Below are 24,960 nucleotides of genomic sequence, written 5' to 3'. Positions count from 1 at the left end.
ATATGAGTATTGGACAGGAAATACTTGGTGAATTCCATATTATACCATATCATTGCATCCAGGAAACGCAAGGGTGTAATAGGATTTAAAGACCTTGTATCAGTGGCCTGGGAGGGCGAAAGATGTGATTTACTATGTGGCTAGTGCAAAAAAAAAAAATCAGCAGGTGAAAGCTGAGCACCAGAAGCTAGCGGGGCTATTACGGTATTTGGCTATGCCTTAGTGGAAAAGGGGGGAAATATTATTATGCACTTCATAGTTGGACTGCCCAGGACAGTGGGTCAGTATGATTCAGTCTTAATGGTTGTGGATCAGCATGTAGAGTTGTATGTAAAAGAAACAATGATATTTGGAATGGCTCCATATGAAATGTTGCAGAGTAGGAAGGGTATATCAACCTATATTGGGATAAAATGGGTGAGAAAGATTATCTAAGTCCTGAAATGACTTAAATGATCAATGGGGTTATTGATAAGATTAGAGCTCGGATGCTCGCTTCCAGAATAGATAGAGAAATTGCGCTGGTCTTAAGCATAGGGGTATAAAGTTCCAAGATGGAGACTATGCCTTCCTTCGAGTTCACTTTTGAGAGAAGTGAAGCATTTTGGAGAAGGGAAAAGCGATTATTTTTTATACCTTTTGAGGTCCTAGAGAGGATCTGGAACCACAAACAGAGTTATTCTATGAGGAACAACCGATTCAGATCCAGCATAAGAAAGATAAAGTCATGAGGGACAGGAGTCTTTTGGTTTAGATATTATGGAGGAGCAACAAGGTCAAGTAAGTGACCTGGGAATTTGATATATTCAGGAATCAATACCCCGAATTGTTCAGATAAATTTCGATGACGAAATTTTAGAAAGGAAGGGATAGTTGTAACGTCCCAAAATTCCTAAAAAGTCTTATTCCCTTGATTAGGGGGGCAGAAGGGAAATATTGGATATTGATGTGATTATGTGAATTGCATGTGTTATATTATTATATAATTGATTGTTCATGTTTAGGTGTGTTAAATATGCATGTGGGCTCGTTTCTTATTAGAACGGCAAGTACGGGTATATTTGAAATATATGTGATATACGTGTGAGACCACATTATTATGTGGATATAATTGGGATACTCAGCACGAGGCGATCATGGGGAGCAAGTTATTGGGAGAGTCACAACGAGACCAAATACCCGACTTGGGGTGAGACGGGGGGTATTTTGGGTATTTAGTACAATACCGAGATATTGGGTAATGGGAATAAATATTTGAGGATATATTTGGTGTTAGTGAGATTAGAAGGGAATTTCGGGAATTTTAACCATTTTACCCCCAGGGACGTTTTCGGTACCCTATGCCTCAGGATTTGCTTAGAGTTGATTGAACTCTAAGGAAGCTACACATAAACATACAAACACTTAGCAACCTTAGAACTCTATAGAATCAAGCAGAAACACCAAAGCAACTCTCTCTTTCTGTCAATCGTTCTCTCTCTCTCTCTCCCTCAATGTTTTGGTTGGTTTTTTAGGGAAAACTAAGGTTAATTAAAGGCTGGAAGCTTGGAGTTAAAGGCTTGAGTCTAGGGTTAGATTGGTTGCAGCTAAGAGGTCATTAATCACAGTTAAGGTAAGCTTCAAACCATTGTTTGAAAGAATTCTGCTTTGTTTTTTTGGTGTTCTTGAACTTGTGTCTCAAAGTATTGAATTTTGTGTTTTGATGGGATTTTGAGTAAGTTTAGGGCTGGGTTTTGTTGGTGTTAAAGTTCTGAGGGTGTTTAGGGATTAGAATTATGGTTTTGGGACATATTGGAATGGATTTTTGGTAATATTTGGCTAAGGAAAGCTAGGGAAAAACTAGGTTCATAGGGTCGCACTGCGACCTTGTTCTTGGGACGCTGCAACCCACATTCACCCAGGGCTCAACAGATTCAGTTTCACAGAGGCGCGCTGCGACCCTACAGGTCTGAGTCACGACGCATGTCCAAGGAAATGGAGGGGTTGGGCACCTCTGACTTGAGGCGTACTGTGACCCTTTAGGGGGTGTCGCGACGCGCATAGGTAGGAATCACCAAGGAAGGTTTTGAGTAATGAGAACTCAAACCTAAGGGCTCAAGATCTATTCTGCTACCTGGTTTAGTAGATTTCGACATCCCGAAGGCTAAGACTCAGTCCAAAATTCTTTATTCGCTCGCTATTGATGGTAATTTATATTATAGTTGTGACTAGGTTACCGCTAGGGGCTCGAAACCAGGATCGTGCTTGATTGTCGTTCTTATTATACATTGCACTCGAACTTGAGGTAAGAAAACTTCACCCCATACCTGTTATATGTGATTAGGGCTTGGCCTAATTTCTGAGCATGGTTATGATTAGGGCTCGAGCCCCTACAAATGAGCATGATTATTGCTATGTCTGTGATTATTTGATTAAGCATGTTTGAATGCTCGGTATCTGGATAATTGCTAAATGATGTATACTTGTCTGTATTGTCTGGTTGAAAATGCTTGACTTATAAGTTAAGGACGACAATAGCGTGTTGAGCGCTGGTTGAAAAGGGTTGACTTATAAGCCAAGGACGGCAATAGCGCGCTGAGCACTAGTTGAAAGGATTAACTTATAAGTCAAGGGCGGAAATGGCGCACTAAGCGCAGGACGATATGGTTAGGCTTAATCAGGAGTATGATATACACTTGACCAACCCTATGGTCATTTGAAAATCAATGCGCCAGGCATGCTAGGCCATCTTGAAGGCTGGTTATACAGAGGATAGGACAATGGGCCCCGGGGTGACTCTATAATCCCATGTCCTAGGGCAATGGACCCCTGTGTGACTTTATAGTCGCTTATGTCCAATAAGAAGCTAAACTTATAAGTAGAGGATAGAAATAGCGTGCTTAACACAGGTCATTGTGGCAAGGCTAACACGAAATTGTGATATATGCTTGTATGGCCCCATGGTCGCCTGAAACTTAAGGCGTGAGATACGCTTGGTTAGCTGAAAAAGGAATAGGGCAAGGGGGCCCGGTTTGCCTTTATTGCCGCTTCTTTACATTAAATTAGATATGATCATTAGCCTTGACCTATCTGTGAATGTATGATATAACTAATTTCCGACCAACGTGTTGAACGTGGTGTCAAACAGCCATTGCATTGAGGGTGGGGCTGACCGACAGAGCGCGTGGATCGCAGGCCATGAAGGTGAGTTTAGTTTGGACGGTTCAGTCCCCACTATTTTGGCACGAATCATGAGCGGAATGCTTGTGTACGCATTTAGCTCAGTAAGGCCATTCGGCAGGTGTGGATGCTCAAAAATCCACGTCTGGAGAAGGCCCAAAACAAGTGCCAAGGTCCCTTAAGCGACTAATTAAGTGATTGAGCCATGACACCCTCGGACCACTATGGCCTCACGCCTAGCGTGGCCCCCAGTGCACCTAAGTGCCTCGCGCCTCGCGTGGCATGGCGTGGTGTCCAGCACATGCCTCGCTAGAGGCGGCTCGCAGGGACGCCTCGCCCACGACCCCGAAGGAGCGCCTCGCGTGGGGGCCAGCGCACGCTTCGCTGGAGGTGGCTCGCTGGAACGCCTCGCCCACGGCCCCGAGGGAGTGCCTCGCGTGGTGGCCAGTGCATGCCTCGCTGGAGTCGACTCGCTTGAACGCCTCGCCCACGACCCCGAGGGAGCGCCTCGCATGGTGGCTAGCACACGCCTCAGTGGAGGCGGCTCGCTAGAACGCCTCGCCAATGACCCCGAGGGAGCGCCTCGCGTGGTGGCCAGCGCACGCCTCGCTGGAGGCGGCTCACTGGAACGCCTCACCCACGGCCCCGAGGGAGCACCTCGCGTGGTGGCCAGCACACGCCTCGCTGGAACGCCTTGCCCACGTCCCCGAGGGAGCGCCTCGCGTGGTGTCCAGCACACGCCTAGCTGGAGGCAGCTCGCTGGAACACCTCGCCCACGGCCCTGAGGGAGCACCTCGCGTGGTGGCCAGCTCACGCCTCGAGGGAGCGCCTCGCGTGGTGTCCAGCACACGCCTAGCTGGAGGCAGCTCGCTGGAACACCTCACCCACGGCCCTGAGGGAGCACCTCGCGTGGTGGCCAGCTCACGCCTGGAGGCAGCTCGCTGGAACACCTCGCCCACGGCCCGCAGGAGCCCCTCACGAAGGGCATGCTGAGTGGGTGTTTCGCCTCGCGGGGGGTGTCTCACGAGGGCCTTGTGCCCAGCCACCATGCCTCATTGGAGGTGCCTCGTGAGGGCTTGCGTCAGGCCTCCTCTTGGAGCCATCAGGCTCCGCGAGGACACACCTCCACCAGGTCCAGGTGCAGTGCCCCATCTCACAAGGCGCCCTTATGATCTGCGAGGCCGTGTCTCGACCGTGCCTAGGTCTCACGCGCCGTATCGCAAGGCGCACCACTATGGTATAAGCATGTGCCCCAATGATGAAGTCCCTCTCTATTTTCTAAGGAGGATGCTACCAGCGTGGCACGACTCCCACGCGCTTATCTCGCTCATGGCTACCCAAGTCCAACCTTTAGAGACAAGACACGCGTACGGAAACCGGGTATGCGAGGGTGAAGAACTTAGGGGCGTAACTCTGAACATCCGTACTAGACGGACCAAGATGGTACAAGGTAGTACCGATGGTGGAGGCACTCCTTGCATGTCTCTGATCATGCCTCAGGACCACCAGCGCCACTACGCCTGGAGCCACCCCTCTAACATTCGTACGGTAAAGTAATGGAGACATCCTCCTAGCACCTGTCCATGTACTGGTTGCAACACCACTACCTCTGAAACCACTCTCCTGACAGTGTATTAATGTACTACCTGGTCCTCTGGACCACAGTGTATCTTAGGCCATTAGAGCCCACTATATAATGAACCCCAATTCCCCATGGAAAGGGGTTGGAAAATTTGCTGTAGCAAGTGCACCATAGTGAATGAAAAACAGATTTCACCATTGTTCTTCTACAATTGTTCTTGGAGTTGATACTTAAATTTCCAAGGCTTTTCTATTGATAATCTTTACTTTACAATTTTTTCCAACTTAACTTAGTTGACGAGTTCTCACCGTCAACAGTTTGGCGCCGTCTGTGTGAAGCTAAGTACCAAGCTACTGTTGTCCCATTACTTCCGGCAAGAAGAAATGCCGAGACGTTCAAAGCGACTCAGGGAGCCACGAGAGGTGGAGGTCCACCTTCACGGAATCCAGCTGAAGGCCTCCATGAAGGATCCTCCTCCACCCAGAGATGTAGAGCCCCCAAGGGACCCTGAAGTTCACGAGGGTAATAGAGAGGTCACGTCACCGGCCGTCCCGCCCGGAGAGAGTCTTCCAAGGGCACCGTCAGGAAATGCCAATGAGTTTCCGCCTCCTAAACTGCCACAAGTACCGAACTCCAGCCGGCAGGACCCGGGCCCCTGAACGCATAGACATGATAAGCACCCTCGGGTCCATTCCGTGAGCTCGAGTTCTAAATCTCGATTCTATGAAGAAGAAATACGTGAGCTGCACCGTAAGAACCAAAGGTTGGAGACTACCCTGGAGAATATGCAAGAGGTGCTGAATGGCCTATTGCAAGGTAAGTCAAACGTGACCTTGCCCAAGAGAAAAGAGAAAGGTCGCGAGGGGGCAGAGACCACCGTACCAGTAGACGATGGGAGGACTCGACACTCCACCAGTAACACCCCCCGAACGAAGCAACGCGAACATCCTGAACCACCGAAGCAGGCCCAGAAACCAGAGCCAAAGACCAATGCTTTCCCTCGCAACGAGGACGAGGTCACCTCTAAGAGAGCACCCTCAAATTTACGGGAGGAGCTCAACAAAAAGAGGGCGGGTAAAAGGACCACGCCCCCTATGGCGCCTCGGGAGGGCAAAGGAAAAGGTGATCCTAACCCATCCGCTTTAAAGGACTCCCTAAGCAAGAGAAGGCAGGACTTGGACACAGAAATGAGAAGCCTGCGAAGCAAGATCGTCATCGCCTCTGGAGGTCAAATTTTTGAGGAGGAGTTCGATCATGAGTCACCCTTCGTCAGGGAGATCCAGACCACCAGGCTCCCTGCCAACTTTAAAGAGCCCCACATGACCCCCTACGAAGGAAGCACGGATCCAAAATATCATCTGGATACATTTAACAACCTGATGAAGCTGAGGGGAATTGGTAGCGGGGCGAGATGTCATTACTTCGTTGTCACATTAAAAGGACCTGCATACAAATGGTTCAAGAGGCTTAGACCGTGGTCCATCCGATCTTGGCAGCAACATTCTGATGAATTCATCCAGTAGCACCACGCTGTACGAGACTACACGATGCCAGGCACCAGCCTCGCCAATGTGAAGCAAGGAGAAAACGAGAGTCTGAAGAGCTATATCCACAGGTTCAACATGGAGGCAGCTAAGGTAGGAAGCCTGACCCGCCGAGAGCTGAAAATGGACATCACGACTGGAGTACACCCAGGGAGCAAGTTTATGGGAAAACATGCTCAAGAGAGAGGTCACAGACTTAGATGATTTCTACGAGCGAGCGCAAAAGTACATTCGCGTGGAGGATGGTCACGAGAACCTCAAAGCTAGAAAAGGCCCATCGCCCTCGAAACCTTCAGTCCAGGATAACGAAAGCGGTGCAAAGAAGAAGGGGGTTTATGAGGGAACAAGGGATGATCGACCCCGGAAGCACCAGCGCTCTGATGAGTGCACACAGAGCCCCTACACCTTTTACACTGACCTCACCCATGCGAGGGAGGATATTTTCGTTACGAACGAAAACCAGGTCCCTTTTAAAAGGCCCCCATCAATAAAAAAAGATCGGTCTAAAAGAGACCCCAGCAAGTATTGCCAATATCACAAGGATATCGGCCACACCACCACGGAGTGCAACCATTTGAAGGTGGAAATTGAGGAGCTCATCCACAGAGGACATTTGGGCAGATATGTGCGCAAGGAGAACCAGAGGCCAGAAGAAGAAGTGTCCCCATTGTGGGCACGAGAGGTGGCCCCAGAAGGGCAAGGAGAGGTCAGGACCATCTTTAGAGGACCAGGACTCGGAGGCGATTCAAGGAAGGGGCGAGACAAGTACGCCAAGGAGGCCTGACGAAGTCCACCACCTTGCGCTTTAAGTTTGGAGCAACGCCCCCCGAAGAGATTCAAGGGCGAGAATGACTCGATAACTTTCACTGAAGGGGATGCGCAGGGGGTGCATTTCCCTCATAATGACCCCCTGGTGCTAACTGCCCAGCTTGCTAACATGAGGGTACATCAGGTCTTGGTGGATAACGAGAGCTCTGTGGACATCTTGTATCAACCGGCGCTGGAAAAGATGGGATTGAGCCTCCGTCACCTAAACCCTTGCACTACGTCTTTGTATGGGTTTACGGGAGATTCGGTGCAGCCCCTGGGGGCAATCGAATTAGCCCTCACCATGGGGGAGCAACCCAGGCAAACCACCGTAATGGCTAACTTTTTCGTGGTGGATTGCACCTCAGCCTTCAATGTGGTATTAGGGAGACCCTCTCTGAGAGAATTGAAGGCGATAACTTCTGTGTATCACCTAGCTATGAAATTCCCAACCCCCGGGGAAGTAGCATGCATGAAAGGGGAGCAGAAGGAAGCGAGGGAATGCTATAACATGTCCCTCCGCACAGCCATCAAACCATCTGCACCAATGGAAATGGTTGTGTATAAAGGAGCGACCCACACAAGTTAGATCCGCACATGTTGGACCCACGAGTTACGAACCTCAGTGCAATGGTCGAGAAGTGCTACCAGCGAGGCTTCGGCACTCAGTGCAAACAGAACCTATGTTTAGTTTGTTCCTTGTTGTAGCTTAAGTAAGTAAGAATCAAAGAGGCTACCTAGGTAACCTCCTAGTTAGATGTATCCTTTTTATTTACAAGGTTGGCTGTAAACCGCATGCTATGAATGAAACTATTTGTAACTTCATGTGTTATTTTTCTTCGCTACGCGAGCATCAGCCAAAGTGCCTGCCGAAATAATTTTCACCAAACACTTGGGGGGCAGGACAGGAGGCAAAAACATACATCTAGCAAGGGGAACCGAAAAAGGGCTCCTAAAAAGGACCCTCTAACAGAGGATCCTAAAAAGGACCCTCTAACAGAGGATCCTAAAAAGGACCCCTTGCCCTCCTAAAAAGGAGGCTCCTAAAAAGGACCCTCTATCAGGAGGATGGTAGAAAGGACCCTTTAACGGAGGATCCTAAAAAGGACCCTCTACCAGGAGGATCCTACAAAGGACCCTCTAACAGGAGATCTTAAAAAGGGCCCTTTATCAAGAGGACCCTAAAAACGACCCCCTAACAGGAGGATCCTAAAAAGGACCCTCCAATAGGAGATCCTAAAAAAGTACCCCCTGCATTAGAGCCTTAAGCAAAATTCTTTAAAAGAGGAATATAATTCGTGGCCAACCCTAGTAAACAGGGAGATGACCTTGCAAGGCATCTCTTGGGGTTCACAAGGATTAGCTACCCTTGTGAACATCAAGGAGGCCAAAGGGAGTTACAAAAAAAAGTGGTAACGACAGTAATAAGTGTAGAGCAGCCACCAAGCCGCCTAACCAAAAAGGGTCCTAAAAGAGACCCTTGCAGAAATAGTACTATGACTAATGACGAGAAGGACGCTTCTCGCAAAAAAATAATAAGCGTGCGCAAGAATATATAAAAGGATAGCTAGGACCCAAGGGGTCAAAATATCCTTATAAAAGTAATCACGAGGCACCAAAAAAGGTCCCAGCGAACCCTTTCACATGGGCTCCAAAGGACCTCCATCCTGGTAAATAAAATAGGGGAACCAACCAAACCCCATCATACAGGCTCAAAAGGACCTCAAATGCAGTAGAATAAGAGATAAATAGAAACACATGTATATAACATTGAAAAAGAAAGTTTTGAAGACATTACAAGATTTACAAAAAAAATTAGAAATAGTAATGACAAGGATATTACAAAGGCTCAAAAGAAGAGCATATACCCATAAGCAGGCTGGTTGACAAAAGTTATGAAACAACAACTTCAGGGCTTCTTGCCATGGGCGCTCCACACGGCCGCCCGAGCAACAGCGTGTTCACCGAAAGAAGAGAAATCAAAATTAGGGTCCTGCCTCCACACGCCGTAGAGGGCGCGGTCTATGGACCGGTACTCAATGGCAGTCTTCTTCGCCTCTAAGGAAGCATTTCTCTCCTGCAATGAGGCGACATCGGCCCTAGCAACCTGGAGTTCGCCCCTGGTAGCCTCGACTTCGGCCTCTAAATAAGTAACCCTCTCCTGCGACGCTGCCGTGATAGCCTTGGTCGCCTGGAGTTCGCTCGTCAGGCTGGTAACTTGGTCCTTCAGCTTTGTGGCCTTGACAACCGCCTTCAGCTTCCTTCTCGACGAGGCAGCAAGTTTGGTCCGAACCTTCTTTAGCTCAGTCTGGGTTTCCTCAAGCTTTTTCTCGAGCTCCTGGACCCGAGCCGTAAGGTGGTCCCTCTCAGTAGTAGACGCGGAGGGGTTGCTAGAAGAGTCAGCAAATTGTAGAGCCACGGTATAGGCCTACACAAGAAAGTTAACAACAACAACAATAAGTAACAAAAAAAAATGCATGTACATCTATACATAATAGGGCCGACGCGAGGTGCAAGAACTCACCCAAGCCATGGTGCGCCTTAGGGTTTTCCCAAGGTCCGACTGAGCAACGTTCCCGAGACCGTTCTAGTTAGATATGGGGAGGCCCGAGGCAAGTTGGATGTATCGCTGCCTGTAAGACATCACCATCCGAGTCACCCAAGGCTCCCCATCTGCACCAGGGGCACCTGGCTGGGTGAGGACAGACAACCTGCTCGCCGAAACGGGAGGGGGCACGGTGAAAGTGGAAAAGTGAGGCCCCGGTAGATCAGAGGGAGGCTCCAGAAGATCGGTGAAATAATTCCCTAATGGTCCAGGGTCGAGAGGAGCCTTAGTGAAGGCGTCGTAGCCCTCAGGGTCAGGGTAAACAAAACACCCCGGAATGGCCTGGTGGTCTTGAAAATGAGGGGCTATGTTCGGATCATAAGAGGCACATGGAGGGCATCCCTCAGGAGATGGAGGCAGCTGGTAAGGTCCCCCGTGGTCAAGGGGGGCTTCCTCCGGCTCTTCCTCAGCCTCATCTTCATCTGGGCAAGGCTCGGCCAATACCCCCTTCATCTTCTTGGACCCAGAGATGGTCCACAACAACTTGGAGTCCGAGATAGGGGACAATTTATGGCGGTTTAGATTCTTCACGGTGAATAAGTACACTGCCTTTTTCTTATCAGGATCAGCGTGCAGGAACTTCCTCAAATCTCTCGCTTCTGGCCCGACGACTGTGGGTTCGGCAAGTTTCTCTGCATAATACACGCCATGGTCAATATGAACATAATTCATGAAACAATAAGTTGTAAGAAAGTAAAAGAGAGAAAGTGATGCTCAGGGTACTTACTGGGAGTGGCCTGGAAGTCTTCGCGGACAGAGAGGGGGCCTTCCACGAAGAAAAAGTCCTGCTTCCAGGACCCCGGATTGGACACCGATCCCTCTATCAAAGAGGCCTCGCTGTTGGCGTTTTGCAAATAGTAAAAGCCCTTCGACTTGGGAGTAAGCATGAGGTTGTAGAGGAAATGCACCTTTGTCGTCGTAGGAGCGCATTCAAACAGTTTCATAAATGCAATGAAAAGGCAGCTCAAAGTCAGCCAGCCATTGGGTGCCAGCTAAAGCGGTGCCAGGTCGAAGTAGTTGAGGACCGCCACAAAGAACAGGTGTAGTGGGATGGTACCACCCACTTTCAGGATGTGCTCGCTAATGACCACATAACCGGTCTTAGGGCAGTTGGCCCGGCATGTCTCCAGAGGAGTGTATAGAGCGTACTCCAGAGGAACACGATATTGATGCACAATTTCCCTCAGTCTGTTCTCGGACAAATGCGACACCAGTTCAGATGCCAGTAAAGGAACATCGTCTAGTTCATGGGAGGCTACCTGTCATCGTGCCCTCGGCATATCTGCAAAACCAAAAGAAAAAGGTGAGGAATAGACAGGACACTTGACCCTCCATTTTCTCTTCCTAGCAAGAGTCTTCCACCGGGGGACCGGCTGCGGAAGCACTAGGCTAGGGAAGATCGAAATTAAGGGCTGAGGGGAGGCAGGAGCGGCCCCATGACAGTCATCAGGTGAGGATGGGCTGGAGGGCTCAGGTGGAAGGTGTCCCTCCATAAACTCCAACTCCCTCTGCAACTCTAAAAGGGTCACTCTAAGGCTCGCTACATGGTCCCTAAGGTCTAGGGGGAAAGGTGCTCCGTCTCCTCTCAGCGCCGAGTCGATTTCACTCTCCACCACCCAAATTTTACACCTAAGTTCATCTAGGTGCTCAAGATGACGGATACGGGCATGCCTTAAGGAGTCATAGTCTTGGTAAGGGTTTTGCTCAGGGGACTCTGAGCCTGAGGACAGGTCAACAAACTCAACCCCTGGAGGTATGTCGAACGGACCGTCACTGGCCATGAGACCTCGTCCTGAAAGCAAAAAGGGGTTCACGTATAAATGAGGGGATGGCTACAAAACACAAAGGAATGGACTTAAAACCTCTAGATGTAAACGCCCTAAGTGACCCACTACAGGGTATAAAAAAGAGGGGCATGCAACTGGGAAAACTCATGGCAAGCTCAGGCCAAGGTACCCCATCCCGAGTAACGCTAATTTGGACCCAATGAGCAAAAGGGAAAAAGAAAATATACCTCAAGCAGGTAAAATGGAGCGCTGTTGTGGTCAAATGGAGGTCAAGGGCCAAAAGCACCGAATGGTCGAAAATGCGCGTCTGCAAAAATAGGCAAAAAAGATGTGTTAGCCTTCAAATATATGAAGGGACATAAATAGACCAAAAATTAGTTCAAAAAAACAAGGAGAAAAAACTATAACAAAAGTGAGGTTGTGGGGGATTGAACCCCTTACCTCTTGAAAGGAGCAAGGGTCTAGGTACCACTAAGCCAAGGAAGTAAGGTGAAAATAATAAGCCTTGCATGAAGGCCTATTTATAAGAATTAAGGAGAATAGTCTACAAGAGCACCTGAAGGTCCTCTCGTTGACTAGGGAGAAAGTGTGGATGCTCAAAAATCCATGCTTGGAGAAGGCCCAAAACAAGTGCCAAGGTCCCTTAAGTGCCTAATTAAGTGATTGAGCCACGACACCCTCGAACCACTATGGCCTCGCGCCTAACGTGGCCCCTAGTGCACCTAAGTGCCTCACGCCTCGCGTGGCATGGCCTAGCGCCTCGCGTGGTGTCCAACGCATGCCTCGCTAGAGGCGGCTCGCAGGGACGCCTCGCCCACGGCCCTAAAGGAGCGCCTCGCGTGGTGGCTAGCGCACGCCTCGCTGGAGGCGGCTCGCTAGAACGCCTCGCCCACGGCCCTGAGGGAGCGCCTTGTGTCACGGGCCGCCAACTTCGATATTCAAATTGACGGAACATGCGGCACTTGTTAGCACTCTTTAACTAGCAAGTCAGCCTATAATTCACACCTGCGGCAAGCAAACTCAATGGTTAGCCGCATTACAAGTCTCACACAAGTAAGGGAAATTATGAAGCGGGAGCAAGCACGAGGCAAGCAATCCAGAGACAACATCCCACACAACAATCAGAGCATACAACACAGTCAAGTGGCACGCAATGGCCCAACAAAGGCAAAAAATAAGCAACACATAGACCGTAAAGAAAGAATACACAAAGGGACATGGCAAAGCATTGTTTTATTCATATAAGGCCTTGATAGGGCAAGGGAGTACACAGCTTAAGCCCCTATCTGCTGGTGGCCATGGTGCTTCCTTAAGTCACCAGGTCACCCCCCCCCCCTAAGGAGCATTCTAAGCAAATGAAGTCTTCCCAGGAACATATATGATTTTTTTCTGGGAGACATATGCATAATTACAAAAGTGCCATTCCCTACCCCTGAGGTTACTTGGTGCAAGACTTGACTAATGATCTAGCTCCAAGGCATGCTCATACATACAAAATGGCCCCTTGGAGATGTGTCATGACGCAGCACGTCACACTCTCCCCCACTTAAATCTTCGGCATCCTCGACGAACTTGCCCCTTGCTGATCTTCAATCTTCTGCATATGCTTGTGCAAGTCCTCCGCCCTTTCCCAGCAAATTTCTTCATCTTCGAGCCCTTTCCACTTCACCAGAAACTCTTTCTTCTTCTTTCTGTCTACGACCACGGTCCTCTCTGCTAGGATTTCTTCAGGTTGTCTGCTGCTTCGTGGCTTGACGCTGACTCCTTCTCTGGTAGACTGGTTGCGCACTGGATATTCTGGATCTTCGTGATATGGTTTGAGGATGCTGACGTGCAAGACCGAGTGTATCTTCATCCATTCTGGTAAGCTAACTTTGTAGGAGGTCAGGCCCACTTTCGAGATGACTGGAACAGGACCCTCGTATTTGCAGACGAGTCTGATGTCCTTATTCCCTCGGAATCTCAGTTGTTCAGGCCTCAGGTTGATCATCACTAAGTCGCCTTCTTTGAATTCCAGCGGTTGCCTCTTCTAATCTGCCCACTTCTTCATTCTCTTTGATGCCTTCTCCAGGTAGGCTCGGGCAATCTCGGTGGTTTTCTTCCAGTCTTTCGAGAATTAAAGGCTCTCGGATTTCTTCCGCGATACTCATCCACTGTGTGGGGTAACAACGGTTGCTGACCGTTAACAACTTCAAAAGCTCTCTTATTTGATGAAGAACTCTTCTGAGAGTTGAAATAAAACTGAGCTATGTCTAGTAGCTGCGGCCAATTCTTTTGGTTGGCACTGACAAAATGCCGCAAGTACTCTTCTAACATCCCATTTAATCTTTCAGTTTGTCCGTCTGTTTGAGGATGGTAGCTTGAGGAAATATTTAGTTGTGACCCCAAAAGGTTGAATAACTCCGACCAAAAGGTCCCTGTGAATCTTTCATCACGGCCACTAACTATATTTTGGGGTACTCCCCAATACTTAACTACATACTTGAAGAAAAGTCTCACTGTCTCCTCTACCGAGCAATATTTTGACACCGGTATGAAGGTTGCATACTTTGAAAATCTGTCCACGATCACTAAGATTGCACTCAAATCTCCCGTCTTCGGTAAACTAGTAATGAAGTCAAGCGACAAACTCTCCCATGGTCGGCTTGGGACTAACAAAGGTTCCAACAACCCTGGCGTCTTGTGTCTCTCCACTTTGTCTTGCTGGCAGGTGAGACAGGTTTTGGTATACTCCACGATATTGTCGCGCATTTGTGGCCAGTAGTACCCCTGCTTTAATAGGGCATGAGTTCTCTGCCACCCTGGATGACCCGCCCACAAGGTGTCGTGACACTCACTCATTAGTGTCCTCCGCAAATCTCCCGTCTTGGGAACATATAAGCGGCCACCCTTGGCCCACAAAAGATTGTCTTCTACCCAAAATTGGCGAGTCTTCCCCTCTTTTGCGAGATTCATGATGGTCTTCACCACCGGGTCTTTCACCAGGTTCTCCTTAATGCGCTCTCAGAGTGGAGTGGTCACCATGCTAGCTGACATATTTTCCAGCAATTTTAGAGCCGCTAACTCAGCTTTGCTACTCAGGGCATCAGCTGCCTGGTTTAGACGGCCCGCCTTGTGTTCGAAATGAAAGTCGAATTCTGCTATGAACTCCTGCCATCGTGCTTGTTTAGGGCTAAGCTTTGGTTGGGTGAGGAAATGACTCAGCGCGGCATTATCTGTCTCCACCACAAACTTCGACCCCAACAAGTAGTGCCTCCACACTCGTAGACAATGAACTACTGCGAGAAGCTCCTTCTCTTGTGCAGTGTACTGCCTCTCCACCTTCGTGAGTTTGTGGCTTTCATAAACTACGGGGTGGCCCTCTTGTACAAGCACTCCTCCCAAGGCAAAATCAGACGCGTCTGTCTGCACTTCAAAGGGCCTACAAACATCTGGTAAGGCTAGGACAGGATCTTGCATCATGGCTTCCTTCGGACTCTTGAATGCTTCGACACACCTATCAGTCCACGTCCAAGTTACACCCTTCTTCAACAACTCAGTTAAGGGTGTCGCCTTTCTTGAGTAGCCCTCCACAAATCTTCGATAATAGTTAGCTAAACCAAGGAAAGAGCGTAATTCCTTCAAATTGGTGAGGGCCTTCCATTCTAGAATGGCCCGCACCTTCTCTAGATCCATGTGGATCCGACCACATTCTAATATGTGGCCTAGGAACTTGATTCTCTCTTGTGCGAAGGAGCACTTTTCTTGCTTCACATAGAGTTGGTTCTCTCTCATTTTCTGAAACACTTGTGATAAGTGTCGTTGATGTTCTTTTATTGTGGAGCTATAGACCACAATGCATCCAAGTAGACTACCACGAACTTGTCTAGGTATTCTTAGAAAACTTGGTTCATCAATGTACAGAATGTGGCCGGTGCGTTTGTCAACCCAAAAGGCATGACTCGGAACTCGTATGCTCCATATTGAGTCACACACGTTGTCTTCGACTCATCCCCTTCTGCTATCCGCACTTGATAGTAGCCTGATCTCAAGTCCAGTTTTGTAAAGAATTTCGCTCCACTCAACTGGTCGAATAAGTCAGCGATCAAGGGGATGGGGTACGTATTACGCACTGTCACCTTATTGAGAGCCCGATAATCAATACATAGTCTCAAGCTCCCATCGTGCATTTTCTTAAATAGCACGGGTGCACCATATGGTGCCTTCGATGGTCTGATGAAGCCTGCCTCTAGTAAATCCTTCAACTGCTTCCTCAGTTCTGCTAGTTCGGGGGGTTCCATTCTATAGGCCGCCTTTGTAGGAGGTTTGGCTCCCAGCACCAGCTCAATCTGATGATCAATCCCTCTTCTAGGTGGTAAGGCTCTGGGGAGTTGGTCCAGCATAACATCCCCATACTTCTTCAAGACCATTCAAATTTCTAGTCGGATGACTTCATCCACCGTATCCTCATATATTGTGGGTAGGATAATATACGTGGGCTCTTGTCTTCTCATGCCCTTCTTCAACTACAAGGCTGACAGCAGCTTGGTTTCTGGGGGCTGCTCTACTTTAGCAGGTACCGCTGCAGGTGTCTCCCCCATTATGAGTAAACTTCCCGTAGCTGGTATGGGAATGGCTCCCTTTTCCGTAAGGAAGTCCATACCCAATATCACATCAAAGTCGTCCATTCACACGAGCACCAAGTCAGTCTGCCCCTCCCACGAGCCGATCATCATGTTCACCTTTTTAGCCACGCTGGTTGTGGCCAAGGCTTCTGAGTTAATCGCTTTCATGAGGCCATGGTCCTTCTCCCATTTCAGTCCCAGACGTTTAGCTTCAATCTCCGAAATGAAGTTGTGAGTGGTGCCCGTGTCGATCATCATACTTCCAGCCATCTTAATTTTTAGAGCGGCGTCCACATACATTAGTCCCTTTTCGGGGGTCTTCTTCACTTTCACACCGTGTTTCTTGAGAGCATTCAGCATCCGGAGGGCACCCATGTGCGTAAAATCCTCCTCCTCCTCTTCGTTGGTTTGTTCTCCTTGAGCAAATGTCGCTTGGAGGGCACTCGTCTTGGCTTTATGAGGACACTCTGTCGACTTATGAGGTCCGGTACAGATCCAACATGTAAGAGGCTTCTTGAACGGGGGGTTGCTACCTTTGCTAGGAGAGTTAGACTCCACACTCCTTTTCTCTCCTCCCCCACTCTTGCTTTGCCAAGACTTCCCAAACTTTTTACTCCCAACATTACTTCCACTAGTCGACGGATTGGTCTTCTTGGATTGAATGTTCCCTGAAGAGTAATTAGTTAGTCGTTCGGCAGCAGCTTGAGCAGTGGCTAGGTCAGCCACTCGTTGTCTCTCGAGCTCTTGCTTTGCCCAAGGCTTCAGACCTTCTAAGAATGTGAAGAGTTTGTCCACTTCGGACATGTCTTTGATATCCAATATCAACTCGGAGAATTTCTTCACGTATTCTCGGATTGTTCCGGTCTGCTTCAGCTCTCTCAAATGGCGTTGAGCTATGTAGGCAACATTCTTAGGGAGGAATTGCGTCTTCAACTCTCTCTTGAGATCTGCCCAGGTTGTTATGGTGCATCTGCCGTTCTGAATATCATTGTACTTCATCCTCCACCACACTTTGGCATCTGCGAACAAGTTCATCGTTGCCATGGCGACCTTGCCATCCTCTGATTTAGCTCTCACGGCTCTAAAGTAATGGTCCATATCAAAAAGGAAGTTCTCTAAGTCCTTCGCGTCTCTCACACCCCCATAGAGCCTCGGCTCAGGGACTTTTACTCTCCCATATTCCATGCCAATGGGTCCAGTTGCAGGTTGACTCCCAACTGCCCTCATGGTGAGGTTCAGCTTGGTGTTCATCTCCAGCATTTCATCCTTCATTGCCTCAACTGACTCCCTACAATTCTCTACGAGGTCATTTAATGCTTCTTGTAGGTCCTTCAGCGCTCGTTCCACTGCCTCAATAAGTTCCTCCCTCGGAGGAGTATTGGATGTGGTTGAAAGGTTTTCTCTCCGCTCTATTGTCGCTATGCGGGCTAGTAGATTAGTCGTATCCCACTCCAACGCAGCCACGCGGTTTAGTGCGTTAGTCGTCTCCAGTTCTAGCCTGACAGAGCCAAGATCCCTGACTCTTTCTGTAGAGTCCAAGAACCTTACTTAGCTAAGTTAGATAGTAGTATAATAGTAATAATAGTATTATCTTTATTACTTGGATTTTTGGTTCAGACCGGGATTTATTTGGACACTCATAGTAATACTTGTAGATTTTCTAAGTTTAACCTATAGTTTAAGAATATTAATTTTAACCTAAGGTTTGATTAATATGACTAATATTGAAAGTAATATTTAGTATATTATAAGGTTTAGATAAGACCCAATAAGATTATAGCACATGTCATGTGTATGTTTAATAATGATTAAGTATTTTGAGGAATAAATTTATTAAGTTTAAAATTTGAATATCCTAGGGTCAGTCAGCAGCTTTGAAAAATGTTAGAGGGCTTAGTCAAGGCTGTTTACTCAATTCAAATTAAGCTAAAAATGTGTAATTTTGTGTTTAAATATTCAGCGTATGCCGATATATCGCAGCTATAGGGGGCGATATATCGCAGTACAAAGATACGAAAAAACACGAAACGTTGGACGATTGCCTCGGGCATAATGGCCCAAGCGATATATCGCCTCCTTCAGTGTGTTTTTGAAAGTTTTCAAAAACGTTATCATTCAAATCCTTAACCTCTTGATAAGTCCAGCATCTTTCTGAATGAGTCTTCAGCCTCTGCTGAACGATAATTCAAATGATTTTCATTTAAAAAGCCATTATTTTTATTCAAGTTAAATGAAGATCTTTTCATTCCTAAACTCTATAAATAGGACCTAGTACCCAGCGATTTATTCATCTATTAAGCTAAGTTCGGAGGTTGCAAGTTGTTAGGTTAGTGTGAGAGTGTAAACACTTGGGTTGGGAATTATTAGCTTGATCATTATAAGCTTACCAAACACCTGGGAAGTAAGGTTTCATAGCATTTCGGTTCAAGGTTTAGATTGGCTATAGAAGCACTCAAGGTATCCCAAACTCTACTCCACTTCTGTATTATTTTCTTTAAAGTTTTCATAGTCTTCTGCTCAGTATTCTAACCTTATTCCTATTCTTGGTTAGGAAATCTAAGCTCTCGAGCACAAGGTTTTTGGTAAGTATATTTTGATAGTATAGTTCCTTCATCACTTTCATCCCTTTTCTTCAATATACTCACCCTATTATAAATGGTTTTTAGGAGTGTTCCAAGGTCCCAAATCAGTTCTCATATCCCAGTTATTTTGGTAAGGAAAATAGGATAGGATTTATGTGTTATATGATTTTATATGTTATCTTATGAATATGTGTTATGTAAAATGTTATGTTAAGTATGCTTGTAGACTTGGGCATATGACCTATACAACTAACAAGCCCCAAATAGATTATGGGCATATGACTTGCTTAGCTAGCAAGACCCCACTAATCTAATGGGCATATGACTTGTTAGTTTATGGGACCCCAAGTAATAATGGCCATTATAGTATGTATGTGACATAAGTGTTATGATATGTTTTATGTTTCTTTACCAAATTTATGTATATGGCCTATGTGTTAGATTTTCCTTGTTGGGCATTAGGCTCACTCCTTTTATGTTTATATGTGCAGGAAAATAGCTTAGTGGCGGGAAAGGTTCTTGGAAGCTTGGGGAATGTGTATTGAGGCGGAATGGATTCAAAGAGCCGAGAGTTTCGATTCGAGGATGAAGTCTTTACTTATGTTTTTAAGTGTATTTTTCTGCACTTATTTATGTAATCTCTTTTAATTACAATTGTGTTATGTTTTGATTTTAAAACAATGGGATCCCATTTCCTAACTTAAATTTTATGTAAGTTTAACCTTTATTTTTAAAAGTTTTTAATAAAGTTATGATCTTTTCACTTGTAAGTTCTATTAAGGATTAGGGTCTATGTGTAGTTTTCATTAATTGTCCAAAGTCTAGAGTAGTTGGGTCATTACATTTTTTATCAGAGGAACGGTTCCTTCGCATGAAGTTCTCCTCGATACACACACTCAAAGCTCTGAATCTGACCGCCAAGTAAGTATTTATGTTATAGTTATTTTGCTTTTGTGTATAGCAAACAATTTTAGTATTTATGTTTTCAGTTAAGTATGAACGGAGCATTAACTTATGAGGATATCCGATCCATTAAGTCTTTAAAGAGAATAAGAGAACCAAGAAAAACCATAGGAACACTAGAGAGAATCACTCGGAGATTGCTTCTGTTCCACCGAGAGATAGGTCACCTTCAAGAAACTAAGCAAATAATGATGAGAGCAACAGAACAATATGTATTAGTAATAAGACAGTTTAAAGATTTTCATCCTGTAATTGAAGCCTTAGAGGAAATATGGGAAACAATGGATGATGAGGATGAACTACCAGCAGCAATGCGATATTACTTTCTTCTAATTAGGTTCACTTTGAAATCCGAATTTCAGTTTACCAATGAGCAAAAGCATAGGATTTTCACAAACCTTCCTAGAGGACATTTTGATGCACATGACAATGAGGATTATGAAGAACTGGATGATGATATGTTAGATGAAGGGTCGGATGTAGAAGATCCTGATTTTTAGAATAGTAGTTTTTCATTGTTTGTTTTATTTATTTCTTTGTATTATGGTTGTAATAAGTGAAAAAAAAATTTCCAAATGAATATCATGTTATTTTATTATCATGTATGGGTTTGATTTTATTTTTGCTATCATAATAAATAATAAATAAAATGAATAATGACTAAGTTCGGTGAGGGTGGATACAAATCAATGAACCAAGTTTCCTTATTGAAAGTTAGGGGGCCATAGTAGTGGGAACGATTTTATTGATCCCAGCCCTCCCTCAATATGGTTAACTTTGGAACAAAGATGAGTTTCGAGCCTGAGAATTAAGTCATATAGGATAATTAGAAACAGACTTAGAAAATAAAGATGGCTTGTTTTTCTAAAGTATAGAAACCCACTCTAAATAATAAATAAAGACTTATATAATTTTTCATAATAATTTTTAATAAATAGGTCCAAGATATGTTTGTTTTAGAATAAGTTTGTGCCTTAGAGCCTATTAGGTAAAGTTCTAACATGTTCCTTTCAACTGTTAGAACTCCGCTATGATGTCGCTTCGAAGATCTGCACACACCAACGGAAACGCCTCCAACGTTGTTCCAGCGAACAATGACGCCCCTCCAGTTCGCAGAAGGGGAGTGCGTGCTACTGCTAGCCACAACGCGCTGGCACCACCAGCTGACAACACTGCAGAGATCGCTAGACTGCGACAACAAGTCGAGGAACTTTTGCAGCAACAACGCCAACAGGCTCAGACTCAGACACAGCCTCAGCCTCCACCGCAGCCACAGCAAATGGCCTCAGCACCCCAACAAGTTGGTCCATATGGGGGATGGCCAGTGGCGAATTACGCGTCGTATCCAGTACAGCACATGGAGCCAGTGTATGAGAGGTTCCGCAAATAGCACGCTCCAAACTTCGAAGGGACTACAGACCCCTTTGAGGCAGAAGAGTGGCTAAGGAATGTGGAGCCAATTCTGACGCACATGAATCTCAGTAATGCGGACCGCATATCCTGCGTCTCGTCATTACTCAAGAAAGATGCCAGGATATTGTGGGACTTGGTCCAGCAATCGCATGATGTTGCCACCATGACATGGACTCAATTTGTGGAGCTGTTCCACAAGAAGTACTACAATTCGGCTATACTCGCTTCAAGAGTTGAGGAGTTTGCCAACTTGAAGCAAGGAAATTTATCGATGGCAGAATATGCTCGCCAGTTTGATCGCTTAGCTAAGTTCGCATCTGAGATGGTTCCAACCGATTTTCTGAGGGTGAACAAATTTGTTAGAGGACTTCGACCAAAGATCGAGATGGGGGTCAAGTTAGCAAACCCGGGAAATACTACGTATGCCGACGTTCTTGAAACGACAATAGAAGTAGAAAGGTTGCAGGCCAATGTAAGTAAAGAGGAAGCCAGTAAGCCTGATCCTACACAGCAGAATCAACCTCAGATCAGTCGAAACAACAACCATAATGGCAACAATCAGTCCGGCAACAACGGTAATAGCTAGAAAAGACGGCATCCGGATAACAAGCAATTCGACAGCGATAAGAGGGCACGGACGAATAATGGGGTAAATAGGCCGGGTTACGTGGAATACCCGCCATGTGCTAAGTGTCAGAAGAAACATCCTGGAGAATGCCGCACAACCACCAAGGAATGTTTTAACTATGGTCAGAAAGGACATCAGAAAAGAGATTTTCCTCAGCGCAAGCCAGAAGGAAAGAAAGACGACAAGATGGTTCCTGCTAGGGTTTTTACCTTAACCCAAGGAGAGGCTGATGCTAGCAATAAGGTGGTCACAGGTCAGGTTTCTATCCTCAATAACTTATGTTCTGTATTATTTGATTCGGGAGCCACTCATTCATATATCTCGTTAGGAATGATAGAAAAACAAGACAAACCTTGTGAAAGATTTAGAACTAGGTTTGTAACTGAGTTGCCTTCGGGCAAAGTATTTCTATCATCATGGATAGTACGAGGTGTATCGATCAAGATTGAGGACATAGAACTAGAAGGAGACCTGATAGAACTAGTGATCAAGGACTTTGACGTAATACTAGGCATGGATTGGCTAGCATGGCATGGCGCAACCATCGACTGCAAACACAAGAAGGTAATGTTCGAGACTCCTGACAGACAGAGACTATGCTTCATGGGAAAAGCTTCAGGATTACGCACCCCGTTAGTATCATCTCTCAAAGCTCTGAGAATGATGGAGAAAGGATGTCAAGCGTTCTTAGCCAGCATCACAAATGTGGAAAATGAGACACCACTTAAGGTTGGAGACATCCGCGTTATACGAGAATTTCTAGAAATATTTCCTGAGAACTTGCCAGGATTGCCGCCACCTCGGGAAATAGACTTCACGATAGAATTAGTACCAGGCACTAAGCCTATCTCTAAGGCACCATACCGGATGGCACCTACGGAACTCAAGGAGTTAAAGACGCAGCTACAAGAACTCCTAGACTTGGGTTTTATTAGGCCAAGCCATTCGCCATGGGGAGCTCTGGTATTATTCGTGAAGAAGAAGGACAAAAGTATACGGATGTGTATAGACTATCGCGAGCTGAACAAGGTAACGATTAAGAACAAATACCCGCTACCTCGGATCGACGACTTGTTTGATCAACTCCGAGGCACGACTGTATTTTAAAAGATCGATTTACGGTCCGGGTATCATCAGCTCAAGGTAAAGGGAGAATATATTCCTAAGACAACCTTTAGGACTCGTTATGGACATTACGAGTTCTTGGTTATGTCCTTTGGTCTTACTAACGCACCAGCCGCGTTTATGGACTTAATGAATAGGGTCTTCAAGGATTACTTAGATAAATTCGTTGTTGTGTTCATCGACGATATCTTAGTATACTCCAAGGATGAAGTAGAGCACGAGGAACATTTGAGGTTGATTTTGACGCGATTGAACGAGCATCAACTCTACGCAAAGTTCAAGAAATGCGAGTTTTGGCTTTCGCAAGTGGCGTTCCTCGGGCACATTATATCGAAAGATGGAGTTGCAGTAGACCCATCAAAGGTAGAGATCGTGAAGGATTGGCCCAGGCCAAAGAACGCATCTGAAGTAAGAAGCTTTCTAGGGTTAGCAGGTTATTATAGGAAGTTTGTAGAGGGCTCTTCAAAGATAGCCACTCCGCTCATCAACCTGACCCGGAAACAACAAAGATTTAACTAGAATGACAAGTGTGAAGAAAGCTTCCAGTTGCTTAAGGATAAGCTTTGCTCAGCACCAGCACTTTGTGTACCAACACCCAACGATAAGTTCGTAGTCTACTGCGATGCATCGAAGCAAGGATTGGGTTGCGTGCTGATGCAAAATGACAAGGTGATAGCCTACGCCTCATGGCAGTTAAAGGAGTACGAGCAGCGCTATCCAACTCACGATATGGAGTTGGCAGCGGTGGTCTTTGCATTAAAAATCTGGTGCCATTATCTTTACGGAGAACGGTGCGAGATTTATACGGACCACAAGAGTTTAAAATACTTCTTTACTCAGAAGGAACTCAACATGAGGCAGCGCAGGTGGTTAGAATTAGTGAAGGATTACGACTGCGAAATCCTATACCACCCGGGAAAGGCGAACATAGTTGCCGATGCGCTTAGTAGGAAAAGTTATGGAAATTTTGCAGCTCTAGCTGGAATAGAAAAGCCGCTACAGCAGGAGCTTATCAGTGCCGGAATAGAGGTAGTTGTAGGCAAGTTAGCTAACTTGTCTATCCAATCGAATCTGCTAGAGGATATACGGATTGGTCAGGTACATGACGATACACTAGCAGCACATATGGATGCAGTCAGAGAAGGCAAAGCTACAGATTTCTCAATATCTAGCCAAGGTTTATTGAGATATAAGGATCGGGTATGCGTGCCAAATGATCAAAGTATTAAGAAGACGATTCTGGAAGAAGCGCACAGTACCCCATACTCAGTTCACCCAGGATCAACCAAGATGACACATGATGTTAAGGCAATATATTGGTGGCCAGGGATGAAGAAGGACATAGCTGAGTATGTATCTAAGTGTCTTATATGCCAACAAGTGAAAGCAGAGCATCAGCGGCCTGCAGGTTTATTGCAACCGCTTAGCGTACCAGAATGGAAGTGGGACGATATAGCTATGGACTTCGTGACGGGTTTGCCAAGGATGAATAAGCAGCATGATTCCACTTGGATAATAATAGATAGACTAACCAAGTCGGCTCATTTCCTGCCTGTTAAGACTTCATACACGGCAGACCAATACGCAGACATCTATATCCAAGAAATAGTATGGTTGCATGGAATTCCCAAGACAATAGTGTCAGATAGAGGATCAGTGTTTACATCAAGATTTTGGGGAAGTTTATAGCAAGCTATGGATACTAAGTTAAGTCTTAGTACAGCTTTTCATCCTCAGACAGATGGGCAGTCCGAGCATACGATTCAGATTTTAGAGGATATGCTACGCACGTGTGTACTTGATTTCGGAGGATCATGGAATAAGTACTTACCGTTGATAGAGTTTTCCTACAACAACAGCTACCAGTCAATGATCGGGATGGCACCTTATGAGTTGCTATATGGAAGAAGGTGCCGATCACCGTTGCATTGGGACGAGGTAGGAGAAAGGCAGCTACTAGGTCCTGAAGCTGTTAGACAAGCTCAAGAAGTAGTAGCGCTTATTAGACAGTGTATGCTTGCTGCTCAAAGCCGTCAGAAAAGCTATGCGGATGCCAAGTGACGCGATGTGGAATTCCAAGTCAGAGATCAAGTCTTCTTGAAGATATCTCCTATGAAAGGTGTAAAGCGGTTTAGGAAGAAAGGCAAGCTTAGTCCCCGAT

Source organism: Humulus lupulus, chromosome 1, assembly GCF_963169125.1.
Source record: "Humulus lupulus chromosome 1, drHumLupu1.1, whole genome shotgun sequence".
NCBI lineage: Eukaryota > Viridiplantae > Streptophyta > Magnoliopsida > Rosales > Cannabaceae > Humulus > Humulus lupulus.
The sequence above is the reverse complement of the archived record's forward strand: the minus strand, read 5'-3'. Positions refer to the sequence as shown.